This window comes from Solanum stenotomum, chromosome 7 (genome assembly GCF_019186545.1).
Source record: "Solanum stenotomum isolate F172 chromosome 7, ASM1918654v1, whole genome shotgun sequence".
In the NCBI taxonomy this organism is placed as follows: domain Eukaryota; kingdom Viridiplantae; phylum Streptophyta; class Magnoliopsida; order Solanales; family Solanaceae; genus Solanum; species Solanum stenotomum.
Window position 1 is genome coordinate 4,010,137 of NC_064288.1, and position 6,128 is coordinate 4,016,264.

At 30.6% G+C, this 6,128-nt stretch overlaps 1 pseudogene; it reads left to right on the forward strand.

Moving 5' to 3' along the window:
* The first annotated feature begins 1,341 nt into the window (after window positions 1–1,341).
* Window positions 1,342–2,704, forward strand: LOC125871372 (acetyl-CoA-benzylalcohol acetyltransferase-like; annotated as a pseudogene).
* Window positions 2,705–6,128: the final 3,424 nt, after the last annotated feature.

Consider the following 6,128-nt stretch of genomic DNA (forward strand, 5'->3'; position numbering starts at 1 on the left):
TTATTATTATTATTTTATTTTTATTATTATTATTATTTCTGAAATATGAATTTATATTTCTCTTATAAGGTGGTAAAGAAATATGTGAATGATAGAAAAATATTATTACTTATGGATGTAAAACCTAAATTAATTTTGTTTTAATTTTTTTTTTAAGTATAAAAACCTTAAATTAATCAACTTTTTATCATGTTAACAGCTTAAAGGGTATTTCAGACATTTTGATAAAAAAAAGTGTTTACCAGCACTTATTTGCCAAACACATCAACAACTTTTTTTTCAACTGTAACACTTTTATCCAAACACATAACTACTTATTTTAAAAATAAGTTCCAGCACTTTAAAAAGTTACTTTTTTTAAGTCAATCCAAACGGGCTCTAAGGACAAATTCCAAATAAGAAGTGAGAAAAGTGTGAATTGGTTGCTGCCATGGCTAACTTTTAAATTACTTTTAATATAGTTTTTCAGGTAACAAACATTTAAACAAGTAGCTCTAGTCCAAAATTATTGTATATATTCTGGAGACACAGAACGCCATTCCCACACAAACAAGCATGCAAAGTCAATATGTGATAACTAAAGCCCCTACATCATCGATCCAGTTTATGACTCATGAGTCATGACAATAAACTAACGCAAATTTATGAACCATGATTTTGTCATGACAATAAACTAATGCAAATTTATGCATAACGATTTCGTGCTGGCAATAAACTAATGCAAATATACGTAAAATGTTGGCCCTTGAAGAGAAAAAAAAAGGGGTGGATCCTGACGTCAGCACGCGAATAAAAATAGACATATGCCGTTTTAAAATAAAAAGAGAATATGAAAATAATGAGGCATTTAAGAGCAAATATTTTACTTTTTTGGAGTATAAGTGTTCTTTTCTCATCATTTTCAATAATTATTGATAAATCATGAAACAAAAGAGTTAGAAATAGTATTTTGTGTTTTTCTTATGTACAATGGATAAATAAAAGATTATTTAATTTAGATATAAATAATTAGAAGCAGGATATCAGATATGCTGCAGCAGAATATGAAGAGAAATCAAAAGAGAATATTGTGTCAGATTTTGAGAGTTAAAAGAATTTGATACGATGAAGAAAGTGTAACGCGTGATAATTGAATTGTTTAATCCAATTTTCATGCCATGTTTATTTATTTATTAAATAAAAAATTAAGGCTTAAAAAGTTGCATAAACAATAACATGTTGGGCAGTCTGTAGAGTTGAAACTATATAATGATAGTAGCAAAAAAAAAAAGAGAGAAGCAAAAGTAATACTCAAATTATTTTCTCTTTTGTTTATTAAGTCATCCACCAAATAAAATCGTAATGGCCAGGTTTGATATTGAAATTCAGGCAAGGAAAATGTTGAAACCCTCAGTTTCTACGTCGGATAATCAAGCTTTCCTTGTTCGATCAGTTGGCTCCTCGTACATATGTACCAATCCTCTTCAACTACTTGCCGATCGAGCAGCAGTGCAATATCATTTGATAAGCTTGAAAAATCATTGGCGGAGACGCTAAATAAGTTTTACCATTTTGCTGGAAGATTTGGAAAAGATGATCCATTCATGTCAATCGACTGCAATGATGAAGGTGTTGAGTATGTTCAAACCAAAGTCAATGCAGGCGATCTTCCTTAATTTGTCCGTCAAGCCAATGATATTGAGTCGTCTTTGCTTCATCTTATTCTTCCAGTGAAATGTCATAAAAGTCCATTACTTGGTGTCCAAGTGAATGTATTTAATAATGGAGGAATAGCTATAGGGATAAAAATTTCGCATATCATAGCTGATGCTTTCACTATAGCAACATTTGTAAATGAATGGGCGCACACTTGCCTTACAGGGACCATCAGTACACATAATTATCTCCCTAGTTTTGGTCAATTGTCATCGCTCTTTCCAGCAAGAGGACTAGTGCTACAGTTGCCATCACCTATAGCTAGTACTACTGGCCCTGAGAATATTGTCACAAGGAGGTTTGTCTTTGATGCTTTGGCAATAGAAAAACTCAGAAAAACAATCAAAGACGATTCAACTACTGATGACGACGACATGATCAAGCAGCCTTCTAGAGTGGTGATCATGATGTCCCTAATATGGAAGGTTCTTACACACATTTCTTCCGCCAAAAATGGAAATTCAAGGAACTCGTCTTTAGGATTTGCTATTAATTTTAGGGGAAAACTGTCATGTGTACCGTCTTTAGACCATGCTCTAGGGAATTATATAACGATAGCAATTGCTAATATGGAGGCCGATGAGGCAAGAAAGAATCAGTTGAATGATTTTGTAAAGTTTGTAGGAAATACAATACGGGACACCTGTGTAGCCATTGGTAAGGCGCCAAGCATTGATGATATTTCCTCTTTAACTGTTAACAATTGCAAAATATGTGTAGAAAAACTTTTACAACAAGATAAGATGGACGGTTATATCACCAGTAGTTGGTGCAAATTGCCTTGGTATGAAGCTGACTTTGGTTGGGGAAAACCATTTTGGGTGAGCTACGTTGGCTTCAATGATATTGAAGGAGCTTTTCTGATGGACACAAAAGATGGTAATGGAATACAACTAACAGTTTGTTTGAAGGAGAAAAACATGACTGAATTCGAGAAACACCTTGACATTTTGTCCTCCACTCCCATAGTTGGATAAAATTAATTCCTACTAAAATTTCTTGCTTTGCTTTGCTTGTTGCTTCTTGTTTTCTTCATTCATCACAAACCAATGTTTGGCTATGAGATTAATAAGCCAGTTGGTTGATATTCAAACTATCTTTATGTATGTATGTGCTAGCCGTGCGTGCGATGCTTGGGAGACATCCTATTTAATAAAGATTGATATAATATCTTTCTTGTCTTATTGGTCTAGTAAAATGATCAACTGATTATAATTGTGAAATCATCATTTCTACAAAAGAGGAGATCGACCAAAATCAATTCTTTTTAATTTGTATGATAGATTGATTGAAATAAGATCACAAGAATGTAATAAAACCAACCTGCTAGAATAAAAGTATTTGGATATATAACTAGTGAACTTACCGTGGTTAAGATCAATGATCTCGTTATATTTATTAAATGATATTCAAATAACTATGTATCAACACTCTTCCATTATTTGCCAAACTTTGAAGAAATTACTGAAAGATGTGATAAGGGACAAACGTGCAGTCCACGTACCTAGAGTCCAGAGACTAGTGAAATTATAAGAATCTTGAATGCATTATTTTTATTAATGGAGACATTCTCTTGTGACATTTTCTGGGTTCCCATGTTATTTCAAACTCGATTAGGATGATGGGGAATTAATTTGCTTAATAGGTTTCAAATACTACTATTTATGTGTTATGTATGATAATTGAGCTGAGAGAAAATCAAGCGTTGTACTCTATAAAAGGGAACTACTAACAAACAAGTTGAAATCAAACAGGAGCAAGTGTTGAATCCAGAAATTTTTTATCCTTTCCATTTTCAAATATTTCTTAATGAGTTGTTGGGAATTTTTGGTCCAAGTTAGATATTCAAATCATAAAGCCCTCCACTCCTACCCCAAAATGCAAATCATCTTCGGAGCCTCAAACTTTCATAAAGACTTGCCAAGCAACGAATTCGAAGGAATTACTCAAAGAATATTGCAAAAATTAGCTTAACCAAGTAATTTTACCCTCTAGCAGTGAGATTTTTACTCATTTTAAACTTGTTTTTTCTACTCTCATTAAAAAAGTTATTTTTCATATCTTTAAATAAACGGAAAAATTGAAAGACATTTTTGTGGAATTAATTTCCTCCTTACCTATCGCACCCTACATCTTATGAGTAGCAATACTTATTGTTAATTTCCTCGTAACATCCAATGACATTCCACGCACGTTTGATTTTCTCTCAGGTCAATTTATATCATACATAAGACATTTGAAAATTGAAACCTATTATTTATTACCTTATAAGTGGATATTTTGAAGTGTAATAAAACTTGGGAAAATTGTATGAAATAGCAAATTATTAATTCAAATTAAATGTTATAGCCATAGTTTATTTTAATTGTAATTCACAGTAATCATTCCATTTTTTTGCCATCTGATTTGGTATACCATTAGCCATTTTCGGTATACAATTAGACACTTTATACATTTCGGTATAAAATGCGTTTGTGTTTGTATAAAGCGAGAGAAAAGTTTATATACAAATACAAATACATATATTTTCGTCCTATACACTTATAATTATACAAATACAAATCTTACTATACAAATTACAATGTATAAATGAATTTATACAAAACTGAACATTTGTATAAAATTGGTTGTTTCTAGCGAATTATACAAATCAAAAGCTCCATAACAAACATAAAATTTGCTATGAAGCGCAATTATGCAAATTACAGTTATAACATACAAATATGGTTTTTATGTTTGCTATATGTGAAAGTTGCTCAAAAAACTTTGACCAATGGTCTAAAGAATAGGGAAAAGAGGAAGAAGCTTGGGTTGTGAAAATAAAATATATTATATTATAAATAAATATAATATAATATAAAATATGAAAGATATACTAAATTGGGTCTTTTAAGAAAAAGAAGAATAGAAAACATATATAATTCGTAGTTTAAAACAAAGGTTAGTATGAAAATGTACTTATTGTGCCTTATCAAAAAAACAAAACAATTTAAAAATGCACAACTCATTGGAAAAGTCACAACCTTTCGAAAAAGTCATAACTATTGACACCCAATTTTGACCCTCGGATTAATTTGCGAGCTTATTAAAATTCAAAATATTTTTTTGAAGTTATTTTAAAATAGTTTTGTCATTTTTATAATTTTTAAATAATAAATATGTTTTATATAATTAGTCACTTTATGAATATTTGAAAATCATCTCAAAAGATTTTATTTTCTAGTTAAATATTTTATTGAATTAATTTAGTTTAAATTATGGTTATAGTTTTGAATCATTTAGTTTATAATTAAGTTAATTATTTTATTTGGTTAAGATTAAGAAGCTCATTAATTAATTTATATCAATCCGTCTTATTTAACTTTTGGTCGAATTCACCAATTAATTCAATTACCCCTTCACCTTCTCGAACTCACTCAAGCAAACAGAGCACTTTGTTCCTTCAATTAGCCCTTCACCTCTTTTATACTTGTGGATTGTGATGGTATTGATGACAAATTTTTGACCAAACTAAGTCATTATATAAAGCAATTCACCAAGGAGGTTTGTGTTTGATGCTTTGGCAATAGCAAACCTCAAAGACAGAATAAATATGTGTGCCACATTCACCGGACCTACTCGAGTGGTAGTCGTTATGTCATTAATATGGAAAGTTCTTATGGGGATTTCATCAGCCATACATGGACATTCAAGGGACTCGTCTTTTGTATCTCCTATTAATTTGAGGGGAAAATCAAAGTTATCATCGTTGGAACATGCTCAAGGGAATTTCTATGTGACTATAGCTGCTACTCTTGAGGCAAACGAGATGAGAAGGGAGTTACATGAGTTTATTTAACTCTATAGGAGGTACAGCGAGGAACACATCTCTCAGCATTGGTAAGGCAAGCGTAGATGAAATTATGTCTCTGTCCATTAACTGTGGCACATAAATCATTAACAAATTTGTTCAAGGAGACGCGATAGACATTTATCCAAGTACTAGTTGGTACAGATTTCCTTGGTATGAAGCAGACTTTGTGTAGGCTTTTAGGTCAGGGGCGGCTCAACATAATTTGTGGCCTAAAGCGAAATTTTTATTAGAGGCCTAAAATCTATATAAATTTTATCTATATCTATTTATTTTTCTAAATTTCTAGACGTAAATTACTACTTAATATCTTTTATATAAATGATTTTTCAAACACTTTTTTTTTAATTATTAGTTTTAAGTAAGATTTTATCACTTCAACATTGAAAAACATCCTTTTATTGAGACAATTATTATATGAATTATTAACACAATTTTATAAGTAATAAGTAGATAAACTTTAAAGATAAGAGTTAGAATCATAGAATTTGAATCAAAAAGTTGATAACTTAGTATACCTACTTTAATATGAAAATTAACAAATAAATTAAAAACAGAATTTGTAATGCACTTTGTTCAACAC